The 15,406-nt window shown below is 34.4% G+C and overlaps 1 pseudogene; it reads right to left on the minus strand.

The window, feature by feature from the left end:
* The window catches only part of LOC141390819 (uncharacterized), a 97,907-nt pseudogene extending 85,336 nt beyond the window's left edge, over positions 1-12,571 (minus strand).
* Positions 12,572-15,406: the final 2,835 nt, after the last annotated feature.

Raw genomic sequence — 15,406 nt, forward strand, 5'->3', positions numbered from 1 at the left:
TGAGACTTAATATATATACTAAAACAAGTATGAAATGGGTTAAAAAAGACATGGTCGGGTCTTCGGCGCTAAATAAGTACATTGGGTCGGAGATTCAACCACCGTGGCCTCGCAAATTTATTCTCTAACCGATACAATCGTATGTTTTTTCGAAAATAGTGTTTTTAAAAAAATATGGGCTAGGGGAGGTACCCCCCTCCGAAATTCAACAAAATATATTACCTATTTCCAAACACTCCCACTGCGGTTCTATGCACCGTATTGACTCGGAGGAATCTTCTGGAAATGTATCATCCCTGCAATTCAATAAGGTCTGCGAATTTGTGGATTTTATGAGTCGGAAAAACATCATGGTCGTCGTGATCCAGGAAACAAAACTCACCGCCACCTGTAGCTTGCAACGTTGTGATGGTTACAACGTTTTTGGAAGGATCGCACAAGAAGCGGAGGAGGAGGACTTGCTTTCATAATACACCAGTCTGTCCTGTACAGACCTATCTCGCCTGAAATTGAGTCTAGTGACCCATATATGAAATGTATTGGGGTAGCAGTAAAGTGTGGTACTGCCGAGATAGAGCTGCTTAATGTGTACATACCGCCGATGAATAGCTGTGCCCGGCATTATAATCGGGCATATAATTAGTTCGCTTTTAGAGGGCAATAACCGTCTGGTGCTAGGGGACTTCAATGCTCATCATGAGCTTTGACATTCCGTCCTAGGTAATGACCAGAGGTGTACAGCGCTAGCCGAGCAAATTCATAGCTCCACGTTTTGCACGGTGAATGAAGATACTTCTTCGAGGATTAGAGGATAAATGACGTATCCTGGCAACCCGTCATTTCCTTGGCTCGGACCACCTCCCTATCATCGTCTCCGTAAATAGACCACTCGATTTCATAGCCTATGAACGCCGTACTTTCCTGAACCATGGGAAAGCTGATTGGCAAGGGACATCATCGGGACATCATGACTGCCGCAGCCGCTCGCTACATGCCTGATGGTCGAATACCCGAAATAAGACCAAATTTCCCAGCAGAGGTCTTCCCCTGAAGACTCGAGAGTTAGAGAGCTTACTCTTGAAGTCAACAGGTTAGTAGGTGAACATTAGCAGAAAAAGTGGCCAGATCACCTGAAGCAATGCAACATTGGTACAGGATTAAGCAAATTGTGGGCAACGGTTAAATAACTCTCGAATCCGGGATCGAGGGATGAGAGAACGGCAGTTTTTTTTTTCAACGGCGTGACAGTAACTGACCCAAAGAGGTGCGCGTGTTATTTTAACCGGCAGTGATAGGGCGAAGAGGAGTGGTACCACCACAATTTACAATGCGCGATATTGCAGATGCTATCCGAAACGCGAAATTATCTAAAGCGTTGGAAGAACCCGGAGTTGAGTATTTAACAAGTGTCCTCAACCTATCGTTAGCCACCCATATTGTACCAGAAGCCTGGAAAGTTGGCACGGGGGTCCCGCTACTGAAGCCTGGCAAGGATGCCAGCAGAGGGGAATCGTACATGCCGATTTCACTCCGGCCACCAGTAGCAAGGATCCTAGAGACACTACTCCTCCCCACGATGAGAAGCTGTTTTCCAGTTGCCCAACATCAACATGCATTTTGGAAAATGCATAGTACTACAACAGCATTAGACGCCATTTCCACACATATCAGTAGAGGACTGAACCAAAACAGGCCGTGCGATCGAACATTTATGGTGGCTCTTGACCTATCGAAAGCCTTCGATACTGTCAACCATGCCAAGCTGTTCGAGGATATGGAGAAGATTACTCTCCAGCCGTGTTTGAAACGTATGGCCATCAACTATATGTGCGGACGCCAGTCGTCGGATTTAGCGGCGTATATTCTCATTTGAGGAATATGAAAATATACGCCGCTAAATCCACTGCTACAGTCGTCCACGCAAGCCCCAGTTATATGCATTAAGATCAGAAGTATGAGCAAGGTCCTCAAGTCACTGGCCGGCAACACTTGGGGTGCTGACAAAGAAACCTTGTTGTCCTCTTACAACACAATATGCCGGTCTGTGGTAAGCTATGCGGCGCCAGCGTGGTATGCAAATTTTAGCGCTACGCAGTCGAAGAAGATTCAAACCTACCAGAATGCCGCTCTGATGGCTGCAATAGGGTGCCTCCTCATGACACTAGTTGACCATCTTCATGAGGAGACGAAGGTTTTACCCGTGCGTCAACACAAAAAGATGTTGTCGATGCAGTACCTGGTTGGGTGTTATCGTAGTAAGCATCCCTGTCACGATTTAATGGAAAGACTTCCCCCACCCAGGGACGTCAGGAGCGATCTTCATGATCTAGAAAGAGAGGTCCAAAGGTATAAAAGAGAACCTCTAGATCAACGAGCCCATCAGGCAGGCTTGGATAGCATTCACACAGACATGGTTGTGCAGGCAGTACAGAGATACAGTGTGAATGCCGTACTTGGAGACCTCCTCCATCAATCGCAGCAGAAGAACGCCAGCTGCCAAGGCAAACGCGAGTGGTTTTAGCCGTCTCAATTCGTATTGGACCCGACTTGATGCCAGAGAATTGATGCTAAACAGTTTAGCATAGTAGGTGTAAGAAACCCGTTGCTTTTCTCAGTAAATATTTCCCTAAATATGACTGCAGATTACAGTGGAAATATTGGAAAATAAAAAGAAAATAATAAAATAAAACAATTCTTTTATTCTTTAATTACAATTGAAGTGTTTCGAATTACAAATGTAATTCCCGAATAAAATTAAATGTGCGCAATATTTCCATAATATGTATGTATGTGTAGGGTCTTTTTATTTTCTCTGTTTGTTGCATTATTTGTCTTGATATTGAAACGCAATAGTGGTATTAGTGAGCAATTTTTACTTTCACAAAATTTAATTTTAATTGGTTAGCAAACATTTCAAATTGGGCACATAGTGCACAATAATATCCCGTTCCCTGTTTTATTGCAGTCTTTTTAATATTTTAACTTCTTCGACGTTCTTTGCTATAATACCTTACTCTACAACGAATGTGTAATCGTCTTAAATGCGAATGTGACATCGAAACATGTTATAGATGTGCGAATGTGAACATTTGTCATTCAATAGCTTAATACTAATTGCCACAATGCTCTAAGTATAAAGCACATAACGCTATTGCTTGTATGTCCTTTTTATAGAATTGTTCTCTTTATTCCTAATGAGCAAACTTTTAATGATGATAATGAAAAAATATATACCCCTACGAATGGGGATAGATTCCAATAATAACTATAGGCAATAACAATTTATTAGATTTACGTTTCATTCAATGATGATGTTTGTTCTGATATTATTTCTTTAGAATACACAATGGCCTGCGGCTGGAGAAAACAAACACGTGCTGGCTCTCTACTTCACATTTATAGTATTTGTTGTAGAGGGGCACTTGTAATCGAATTTATGTCGAATGAAACCCTAATAGACCAAATGAAATTGAATTTGCCAACAGAAATGGTTAGCTTGAACGTTAGACAATTCTTTGGATTTGTTTTATGTATGTACAAATGTGTTTTTGCGCTAACCACTGGACGCACTGAATAGTCAATCAATTTCAAACGACAATGAAGGAAGTTTTTTGTGATTTTTACGGATGTCTTTAGGCGGAATTAAAATTTTATTTTGAAATATAAAACGAATTTCCAAACAAAGTCTTTTGAAATTTATAACTTCATAGAAATTTTCATATTTTATTTTGTTCCCATGGAAACCTTTCAAAGTTATCAAAATTTTAAGGAATTTCATTCATTACAGTAACATAATAGAAATTTTGAGATCTACTGACTTTAGATATCGGCAAGTTTTCGCAATCAAACTTCGTAATTATTACAGGGAAAATGTAAGTACGATAATGTCATCGGCGCAGTCACTCAATTTTTATTTAAGAATAAATAATACAACAATAGAAAACGAAGTAAAACATAGAAAATAAAATTTTTATAAAAAAAGAAATGACGAGAACTGAGATTTAAAACAGTTTTCCTTGGATGAATTAATAAACAAAAAGTATGTATGTATATTACTGTATACAAACTCTTGTAAAAACTCTTTTAAATGTATAAGTCAAGGCATATTTATAGAAGGTAGATAAATGAATTACAACAACTAAGAATTTTACAAAAACAACGTTGTTGTTATTGAAAATAATATGTCAAAGAAAATATGGAATTTTGTTTTTTCAAAATAGTCTGGCTTAATCCCATTGTTGTTGTTTTAATAAATAAAAAACGCCACAATGCTTCAAAAAGAAAATATTGAATAATAGGGTCGTTCTTAAAATTTTCGCAGGAAAAATATAAATACATTTTGAAAATCCTCTAAAGATAGAAGAAATTTGAATCAAAATGTAAATATAAATCATTCAGAACTGTCGTAGCTCCTTTTTATTACACCATCAAGAAAAGACTAAGGTTTTCTGGAAAAACTAACTAATATTTTTATTATAGCCTTTTGTCGGGTTAACCTTCTTAATGAGGATTTACTTGACGTATACGTAAATGAATTGACATTTGAAACCCAGTGGTGTTGTTAAATCCGCTTATATATAAACGTACTATAAATGAACATTGCGTACCACCAAAGAACGCAAACAAACAAAACGATTCCCGTACCAATCACACAAAATCACAAACTTTTCAGTTTCTCTGAATCTCTCTCAAAAAAAAAAAACAGATCTACAAACTCTTCAATGCAAAAAATACAAAACCCGTATGATTACTGAAATGTACTTCGGCTATGCTTAGCCGAGTTGTTTCATTCACCACCGAAACAAAAACACATTTCATTGCCATCAACATACGAATCATTCATTGAATCGTTCATGTGTTTTGAAATTTTTCGTTTTCTATCTGTTGTTGTGGAAACATATCGAGTTCGGTCACGTGGGTTGTGTTTCGTTTTATATAGTTCCTATAAAAAATACGAATCGAAACCATTGGAACTGTTTCATAAATTATTTTTACGTACGCTGCGTACCATATTACTCATACAACAAAATCTAGAACAATTGGGTTTGGCTGTTAAATATTTTTATTTATATCCTGGTAATTATGTTCTTTTACGACCCTAGTATGCCTCAGCCTTTAGGCTAGAAAGGGTATATACACTTTCATACGGGCAAAATGTGCCTCATCGAAATAATGGTTTTAGACCCCAAGTATGTTTGGACGAAATGTGTTTCAGACAATTTGGAGTTGATTTAGCAGTGTCCGTCCGTCTGTCTGTCTGTCCGTCTGTCTGTCTGGCTGGCTGTTGCGCACGATAACTCTCGAACGGATGAACCGATTTGGTCCAAAATTTGCCTTTCGCAATATTTTGTCCAAACTTAGTTTAAGTTCGAAGATGGGCTATATCGGTCCACTCCTTCCGGTACCTCCCCCACAAAAGTCCCAAAATGTTCGGAAAATTTGTGGGCATGATAACTCTTCAAGGCAGTAACCGATTTGGTTCAAACTTTGTACATCGTGAAATTTCTACCAGACTTAGATGAGATTCCAATATGGACTCAATCGTCTCACTCCTTCGGGTACCTCCTACACAAAATTTTGGATATGTTCAGTTTAGGATCTGCTCTCGAATCGCTTTGATTTTTGTTGCAACATCTTGTATTCACTTCCCCCCATACGACGGTACAAGTTGCATCAGGGGCAAGTCCATACTTCCTGAGAAAATGGCCGGAAAGTGCAAAAAGCCCCTATGACACCTTGTGTAGTGGTTGTCGATTCGGTCCAAAATTTGGCCTTCGCAATATTTTATCAAAACATAGTTTTAATTCGAAGATGGGCTATATCGGTCCACTCTTTCAGGTACCTCCCCAAAAAAACTTTAAAAATTTTCGGACAAATTTAGCGCACGATATCTCTTGAATGGAGTGACCGATGTAATCCATACTTTGCACATCCTAATATATCTACCAGATATAGATCAGATTCGAATATGGACTATATTTGTCTACTGCTTCTGGTACCTCTCACACAATATTTCGGATAAGTTCACTTTAAGACCTGCTCTCGAATCACTTTGATTTTTGTTGAAGCGAAGCATTTTTCAGGGGCACGTCCATATTTCTTGGGAAAACAGTCCGAAAGGTGTAATAAACCCCTATGTCACCATATGTGGCTGTCGGAGAGCACGATAACTCTCGAAATTGTCAACCGATTTGGTCCAACATATGGTCTTCGTCATATTATATCCAAACTTAGTTTCATGGGCAATACCGGTCCACAACTTTCGGTACTTCTCACCAATATTTAAAAAAATTCACTAAAATGCTAGGCGATATCACTTGAATGGGGCAACCAATTTAGTCCAAACTTTGGATCTCCCAATATTTTATCAAAATTTAGTTTAACTTCTAAAATGGCCCATATCGGTCCTCCCCAAGGGTACCTGCCCTACAAAAGTTCAACATTTTTGTGTCTTAGTGCAGTTAACTCCTAATCCACATTTTTGTCGGCAAGTTCAAATGTCCAAAAAGGGCCACAAAATTCTGAAGAGACCTTAAATACATTCGATCTGTCCGTAAGTGAAAGTTTCACTTCACATTGGCTGAGGGTATATATCTGTCGGCAAAGCCGACTGACACTTTTTACTTGTTTCATTGACATTTTACTTCTTATATAAAAAATAATTTAAAAAAATTAAGTTTCAGTGTTTTATATAGAAATGCACTTAAAACTAGAAAATAATTTGTCGCTTAGCCCCAATAAATATATTCTTTCTCATGATGGAATCTCTCAAATAAAACGCTTGCCGGTTAATTTTGTCACCATTTATAATTTAAATGCAAGCGTTTTATTTTAGAGATTCCATCATGAGGAAGAATATATTTATTGAGGCTAAGCGACAAATTATTTTCTAGTTTTAAGTGCATTTCTAAATAAAAAATTGAAACTTAATTTTTTTAAATTATTTTTTATTTTTAACTTTTTAGTAAATACATTTTTGACCTCTGAAAACAAAATTATATTCAATTTAGGCCGAAAATTTAGATAAAAACTTTAAAATGCCTGACATCGTGTAGAACAGTTATATAAAGGCTATACCAAAACCTGGACTTATGTCTGTAATTTGTAGTGGGGAAGTTTCTGTACCATTGGGAACTCCAAATGTTAAGTTACTGCCAATTCTGGCTAAAAATGAAGATAAAATCCTTAAAACACTTGAAATCGGGTGGTACCACTATATGGGGAATATACCAAAACCTGGACTTATGTCTGTAATTTGTAGTGGGGAAGTTTCTGTACCATTGGGAACTCCAAATGTTAAGTTACTGCCAATTCTGGCTAAAAATGAAGATAAAATCCTTAAAACACTTGAAATCGGGCCGTACCGCTATATGAGGGCTATACCTAAACCTGGACCTATGTTAACAATTTTTGGTGGGAAAATGTCTATATCATTGGAAATCCCAAATGCAAAATGACAGCTAATTCGGGCAAAAATGAAGATGGAATCCTCAAAATACCTGAAATCGGGTGGTACCGCCATATGGGGGCTGTAAGAAAAAATGGGCCCATATTCATGTATTGTCATCCAAATCTGAAAAGTGTGCAAAGTTTCAGTTCGATTGGTCAACTGCAACTGTGTGGAAAATGAGGTACCAGATTTGAAATGCAAGTTAAAAAAAAAAAACACAGTTAAAACACTGTAAAATGGACCAATCTTTGTTTTAATTTCATATTCATGTATTGTCATTCATATCTGAAAAGTGTGCAAAGCTTTAGTTCGCTTGGTCAATTACAACTGTGTTAAAAATGAGTTACCAGATTTGAAAAGCATGTAAAATTGAACACTGTACAACACTGTAAAAATGGACCAATATTGGTTTTGATTTCATATTCATGTATTGTCATCCAAATATGAAAAGTTTGCAAAGTTTTAGTTCGATTGGTCAACTGCAAATGTGTGAAAAATGAGTTACCAGATTTGAAAAGCAAAATACCGGAAATAGGGTGGTACCGTTATATGGGGGCTATAGGGAAAAAATGGACCCATATTGATTTTGGTTTCATATTCACGTATTGTCATCTATATCTGAAAAGTGTGCAAAGTTTTGCTTTGATTGGTCAACTGCAACCGTTTTAAAAATCAGTTACCAGATTTGAAAACGGGGTTAAGTTAGACACCGTAAAAACACTGTAAGAATAGACCAATATTGGTCTTGATTTCATATTCATGTATTGTCATCCAAATCTGAAATGTGCGCAAATTTTAATTTCGATTGGTCAACTGCAACTGTGTGAAAAATTAGTTACCAGATTTGAAAAGCAAATTAGATAAAACACTGTAAAACAGTGTAAAAATGGACCAATATTGGTTTTGATTTCATATTCGTGTATTGTCATCCAAATCTGAAAAGTTTGCAAAGTTTCAGTTCGATTGGTCAACTGCAACCGTGTTAAAAATGAGTTACCAGATTTGAACTAAACACACACCAAAGCAAGTTAAATAAAACACTGTAAAAACACTGTAAAAAAATGTGGTAATTGTAAAATTGTTAGTTTTTGGTATAACAAGAAAGTATGACAGAGCTCCCATCTAAGAACAATTTTTGTTTTTCAAGTTTGACCGACGTTTGGCAATGCAATGTTGGTATTTTGTTTGTGTATGTGTATTGTTGTAAAAAATATGAAAATATTTGTAAAATAAGTTAAAAGTATACAGTAATAAAAACGTTTATTACTGAGCCTTTGAATAATATATTTATTAAACCTAATTTCAAAATAAGTTGTTAACCGTTTTTCGATGTAATTATGAAAAAGAGTCCTAGTGTTTCAGTCATTTTCCAGCTATTTTAACGAACTTGATAAAATGCAAACAAATATCAAAAAAGAAAATCACACTGTTGCATATGCCATTATAACAATAAGTGGTTTGGTGTATTTATAGCACAATGGTAGTACTTAAGCTGATAGTAATTCACATGAATTTAGAAAATGCACCAGTCAATGATGTCTTTTAATGACAATGTGTTGGGACATATAACTTTACGGTGACTGATAAGAAAATACCTTCGAAACTTTATAAATTAGTCTTTATGAAATATATCTGCACTCCTCGTATACTTTACTTCTGAAACTCAGAAAATTCATTACTTTTATAAAAATTATGAGTTTCCATCCCTGTCCACGTCTATGTATGAATGTAATAATATTTTTTTTCTGTACTTAGCCTTTTAAAAAACATTCCATTTAATATTTTTGGCTTGCACTTCAAAGGAATCTTCATGTTTCTTAAATAATAAAATAACCATAAAGACCGAAATGAGCGTATGAGATTTATAACATTCATTGTAAATGCATCCAATTCAAGTGATAAAAACTTCTATGTATGTACGTAGACCTATCAACAGATACAGACTGTTATGTTTTGGATCATTGCCAAGTTTGCCCATCATAAACTTTTTCTGCTTAATCAAGGAGTGCACAGTATGAAACACTAATAAGGATATTCTATGCAAATGTAGTACAAGGATTCATATTCTATGCCCAATATTGCCTATAGCAATTTGTAGAAAATCAATAGGTAAATATAGACCACCGAATCATGGTTACAAAGCATTTGGAAAATATTCCTACATTCATATGTGCCCATGAATGAATTCTATGGAATTGTAGCTCAAAGAAAAACAAAAATGCAAAACATAACTGAAAATTCTACAACTTTGCAGTAGAATCTGTATTATCTCACAACTTTCAAACAATTTAACTATGCCTTACTATATTTGTACTTATAGATAAATTTGTACATTTTCCAACCACAGTGCGGACAGTAAAGTTCACAGTATGCATAACACCTTTTTGAAAAAGCCAACATAAACATCTATGAATGCACGTTTCGAAATAGTTCCATAAATCGGCACCGCCGGATTTTTAAGTTTCGTAGATGATATTGTTATTTTGGAAACACTTACTGCAATAACTTTGCTATATCTATTTCTAAAGCAATTCAAACAAAGTTCGCAGAATTCTTTTACAGTTGTCTCTCTCTCTCTCGTTTACGAACAGAAGAGAATTTACTGTGAATATATCTATGGTAATATATGTATATAAAATAGGATTGAAGGTCCTTAAAACAATATTCTTTAAAAAATCCACGTTTAGAGTATTGAGGGTCCTTGAAAAATATTCTTTAAAAAATTCAAGTTTAGAGAACTGAAGGTTCTTAAAGAATATTCATTAAAAAATCCAAGCATAGAGGGCTGAAGTTCCTTGAAAAAAATATCCTTTAAAAAATCCACATTAAGAGGACTGGAAAAAATACTTAAAAAAGCCACGTTTGGAGTACAAAAGGTCCGTGAAAATATACTTAAAAAAATCTAAAAATTATCTCTAAAAAAATCCAAGTTTAGAGTACTGAAGGTCATTGAAAAATATTCTTTAAAAAATCCACGTTTAGAGTACTGAAGGTCCTTAAAAATATTCTTTAAAAAATACACGTTTAGAGGACTTAAGGTCTTTGAAAATTCTTAAAAAAAAATCCACGTTTAGAGGACTGAAGGACCTTAAAAATATATTGTTTAAAAAATCCACGTTTAGAAGAATGAAGGTTTTTGAAAAATATTCTTTAAAAAAATCCAGGTAAAGAGGACTGAAGCTCCTTGAAAAAATATAGTTTAATGAAATCCAGGACTGAAGATCCTTGCAAAATATTCTTTAAAAAATCCAGGTTTAGAAGATTGAAGGTCCTTAAAAAATCCAAGTTTAGAGGACTGCAGATCCTTAAAAAATGTATTAAAACCCCATGTTTAGAGGGCTGAAGGTCCTTGAAAAATATTCCGAAAAAAAATCCACGTTTAGAAGACTGAAGTTCCTTGAAAAAATAGTCTTTAAAAAATCCACGTTTAGAGGACAGAAGGTCCTTGAAAACATATTCTTTAAAAAATCCTGATTTAGAGGACTGAAGGTCTTTGAAAACATATTATTTAAAAAAATCCACTTTAGGGAACTGAAGGTCCTTGAAAAAATATTCTTTAAAAAATCCACCTTGAAAGTTCTTAATGCAGTTTTCCATATGAATTCGAAGGTTACGTCCTAAATTAATTAGCTCGCCAAATAGAATACTGCATAATGAATATCTTAACCAAAACGTATAGAAAATAGAGTACACCCACCATTTATCCTGTGTTACGCACTCTATATATGGTTATTCTCATAATCAGTTGTTATAATGAACCTCAGCAAGAGTAGCATGTTCATACAAAATATTTAACTATGCGACATATGATATCGTGACACAGCAATTAAGCAATTTTAATAATTTGAGGTACATATTCTTGTTATATTTGATACTTCGTATAAATTGTAGTTATAAATGAAATCATTTCAAACATTTTTAGCTAAATTAAAAACATACAATTTGTTTCAATAGTATACGATTTTCATAAAATAAAGTGTAGGTCAAAGCATGGCGAGGTTCTTCTATTTGGTGTAAAGAAATCTCCCATTAATATGACTTTGCCAGCTAATTAAGGACATTTTTATCCAGAATCACATTTTTATTGGAAAATGTTTTTGGTTTTAACTCCCATTTCGTTAAAAATACTACCATGTAACAGAATGTGGTCTAAAGAACGAGAAAACATTAAATGAACAAAGTTCTCATTTGAAATATATTAATCATTTCATCTATTTAAAACTAATTACCGTAAATGCTATATTTTTACTGCATTTATTCAAACTTCATAACCTTTAAGGTGATACATTCACATTGTATCAACACTCCTAATGTCTGCTAATGACTTGTGACAGTTCCATTACGTTTTCCTTATAATTATGCAAGATTTTTTTTGTCAGTTCCTTTTCATGTGAAATCTGTATAAACTCTCCATTGTGTTAAATGAGACATTCACAAGAAAAGATTCCCGCCCATCAGAAATATTTGGTTTAGAAATTTCATCTGAATTGCCTCTCTCTTGTGGTCGCGTTTGAAAGTAAACCACAAAATTCAATGGCTAAACTTTGTTTAGTATTTAGAGCATATTTTTTTTTTTTTTTTTTTTTTTTTTGGTTTTGGGTTCTGCACAGCAAAGTAAAATCTCATTATATCCAGAACATAAATTACATAAAAAATTTGATTATGGGGAAGAAAAAACTGCATTAAGTTAGATTTTTTGTTCTTTTAGAAACCTAAGTTAGTATTTTACAAAATATAAACAAAGAACGAGCAAATTGCAAAATGCTAAAGAAACACGAAAACAAAACAAAATAACAAAAAAAAAAACTAAATATGAAAAGTAATTTGCTCTTACCCAAAGGATCTATGCGTAAAATAATTTCAGCGACGACAACATCCATTGCTACGAACAACATTAGAAGATACCAAAATTTCGCTTGTGAAATTTCCATTATTCTTGTGGTCATGTGCCGCCAGTTATTAAGCGGATATAGAGGATTTTGCATCCGTACTGGTGTCGATGATGATTTAGTTGGTGGTGACTCCTGTAGCAACTGCCAGAGTAACGGTGTCGCAAACAATTAGATTGGCAACGAAGATGGTGTTGGTAATTCTCTGTGTGTACTTTGTGAGCCGTTGACATCAAGCAGAGCAATAGAAACCACAATGATGATATCGTAGCACCGGGCAAGTAGGACACACAGTGCCCAGGTTCATAGTAATGGAATTTTCTGGATGTTGTTTGTTGCAGTAAAGCCACGATTACAAGAAACACTTTAATAAGTGTGAATACTAGGGCTGATCCAATAGCTCCAACATTTATATCCATCAATATTTGAACATAGCAATTATGCAAAACTTTCCTTTTTTGCTGTTGCGGCCTTGGCTCTGTTGAGCGTTATTGTTGTTTTTGTTTCGTTATCTCACTCGCGACAAAATAATTGACCGACTGACCGCATGCCAAAGTTTCTTCAGTTTGCGTGGCTATGAACATATTGGAGGTAGCCTCGATTAACACGGTTTCACATTTTTTGTATTTTATTTAAAACAAGGACATCAGCACGCCTGAGAAAATATTCCGTACTGGTCTAGTCTTTATGGTCCTGTGCGCAATTTATGTCCTCTCTCGGGTTTTTTTATAATTCACTTTTGCCAAGTTTTGTTTTTTACAATCCTACATGCAATTCCCTATCTGGCTGGCATGGCTTAACAGAATGTTGTACGAAGTATTAAGGGAGCGTTGCTAGGTAGTATGCACCATTTATTTCTTTTATTTTTTTGGAGTTTCTTCTGCCGGAAATAAACAAAATTGCGTATACGTTTTTAGCTGTTTGCCAAAGTGTATACGCTACCAAGGCTAGGATGTGTGTGGATGGAATGTGTAAGTGCGCGCGTGAATTTGAGTGTCAATTCAAGTGCATAAAATGAACACAATTTCTCGCGTTAGTATTACTGCACATATGCATGTATGTAGTTAAGTACGGACATACACATGTATATGCTGTTCATTTATTTTCAGGAAACGTAGACAGATAACAAGTGGGAACGGACACACCGCCAACGATTACATAGATCTTCAACCACACACGAATATATACATAAATATGCAGTTATATTGTACATTTGTGTGAATACAAGGTGAAGCCATGGACGAAATGAGTCGACCCTCTATTGAAATTCTATGTCAAAAAAAAAACAAAAAATACATTTTGAAACCTTGAAAAACATAACTGCTCTGGGATGGCTTTAAATATTGAAAATGAAGTATAATTTTGTTGAACGTACTAGGGTTTGGACTAAACTTTGTTATCAGTAGTATGGAGGGTACATGGAGTTACTTTATTCATTTGTAATGCTTCTATGTAACCAGCTTTCAAATATATTCTTTAATGCCGTAGGATTTTAAGGCATGGGCCTCATAAAAATGTTTGACCTAGGCCCATATTCTGATGTAGTAGCAAATACAAATACCTTCCATAGTTAAGAAAAATGCTAAAATCGAAAAATCTTCGGTATAGGTCTACGTTTGGGTGCAGCTCCAAGCAGCGAAAATTCAGATCCATAATGCATTATAAAGTAATGGTAATCTATTTTCATGTGAATTCAAAATAGGGTTTAGCTAAATTAATATTTCGTATTATCGAAAAGTTTAACAGCTTTAAAACAATTTGTTTAACGTCTTTGCTGTGTTAACTTCGGAGTTATCCAAGCAGTCTATTTTTCTTGTACATTTTGGTCTATGTTGATATTATCGCCTATAAACCTTATATTTATTATTTCAATAATAAATAGTTACACACATTTAAATTAAATGGTTTTTACTTTAGGGTATGTTAACGGCCAACTTTTTCAACGATTTTTTTTTGCTGTAAAATGTGGAATGTAGACGTGAAGTTCGCATGACCTTATATTACAGTTTTTCGCTTTATTTTTTCTTTTCACTTTTGCTTCGTAAAATGTAAAAAGTTTCAAAACAAACTCCAGTCTATACTTTGTAGAGTGTTCAAAACTATCATCAAACGGAAATATTACAGAACTTGCAACATGTAAAAAGTATACGTGAATATTGTTACTGAACTATGACTACAGGCAAAAAGTCAAATGTACTTGGCATGAATTATGGCTCATTAATATCTCATTATGACTTATTGATTGGGAATTTATTTAATATTTAATGCAATAGGAAACATCGTCTAGTACACATATTTAGAAACATTTTCAGGGTGATGATAACTTATTTTTAGTAATATTTTATGTTACACTATATAATCGCAATTTTAATTTCCGAATGTTTGATTTTTTGCATTGGTATTATTGACATTAATTTCTAATCTACCTAAAACAGCTTCTAAACAGACACATTCTGATCCCATTTTTTATTGTGTTATACGATTTTTTAAGTTTCGAAGTAAAATTATGTTTCGGGATTTCTGAGTAAAATCGGCGACATTTTCAAAATGAGGGTTTGTATTTCCTGTCATGATATTGCTCATCAGCTAAACATTTTTGTATATTTTCAGTTTTTTTTTTTTTTTTTCGACTAACGGTTCCAAAGATATCGCGCCTTGTAAATGTCGAATTCTGTAAAACGTATATGCAAAGAAATACTCATAACTTCTTTTTCTTGTTTTATCTGCTATTTGAAAAAATAGAAAAACAAATTTGCACAGTGAGCTTGGATGCAATTTTCGGGATTTAATATTTAAAATCAATTATTAACAATGAATTTTGTTTTTTTTTTTTTTTTGTATTAAACTACTATTAATTGCAAAAATCTTAAGTCCTATTTGGTAGTGGAATTCGAATGATTACTACTTTTGTTTCTTAATTTTTTAAAATTTGTCAATACAATTTTCCTTTATACCAGTGTGAAATATTTGTTATTTTACAAAAAAAAAAGTACAAAACTAAATTTTTTAACATTTGTTTTGTTGTTTTATTTAGGAATTTATCTTAAATATTTTAAGAACTGCTTCA

The sequence above is a fragment of the Musca autumnalis genome, unplaced genomic scaffold (genome assembly GCF_047663935.1).
Source record: "Musca autumnalis isolate F117 unplaced genomic scaffold, ASM4766393v1 scaffold_1, whole genome shotgun sequence".
NCBI lineage: Eukaryota > Metazoa > Arthropoda > Insecta > Diptera > Muscidae > Musca > Musca autumnalis.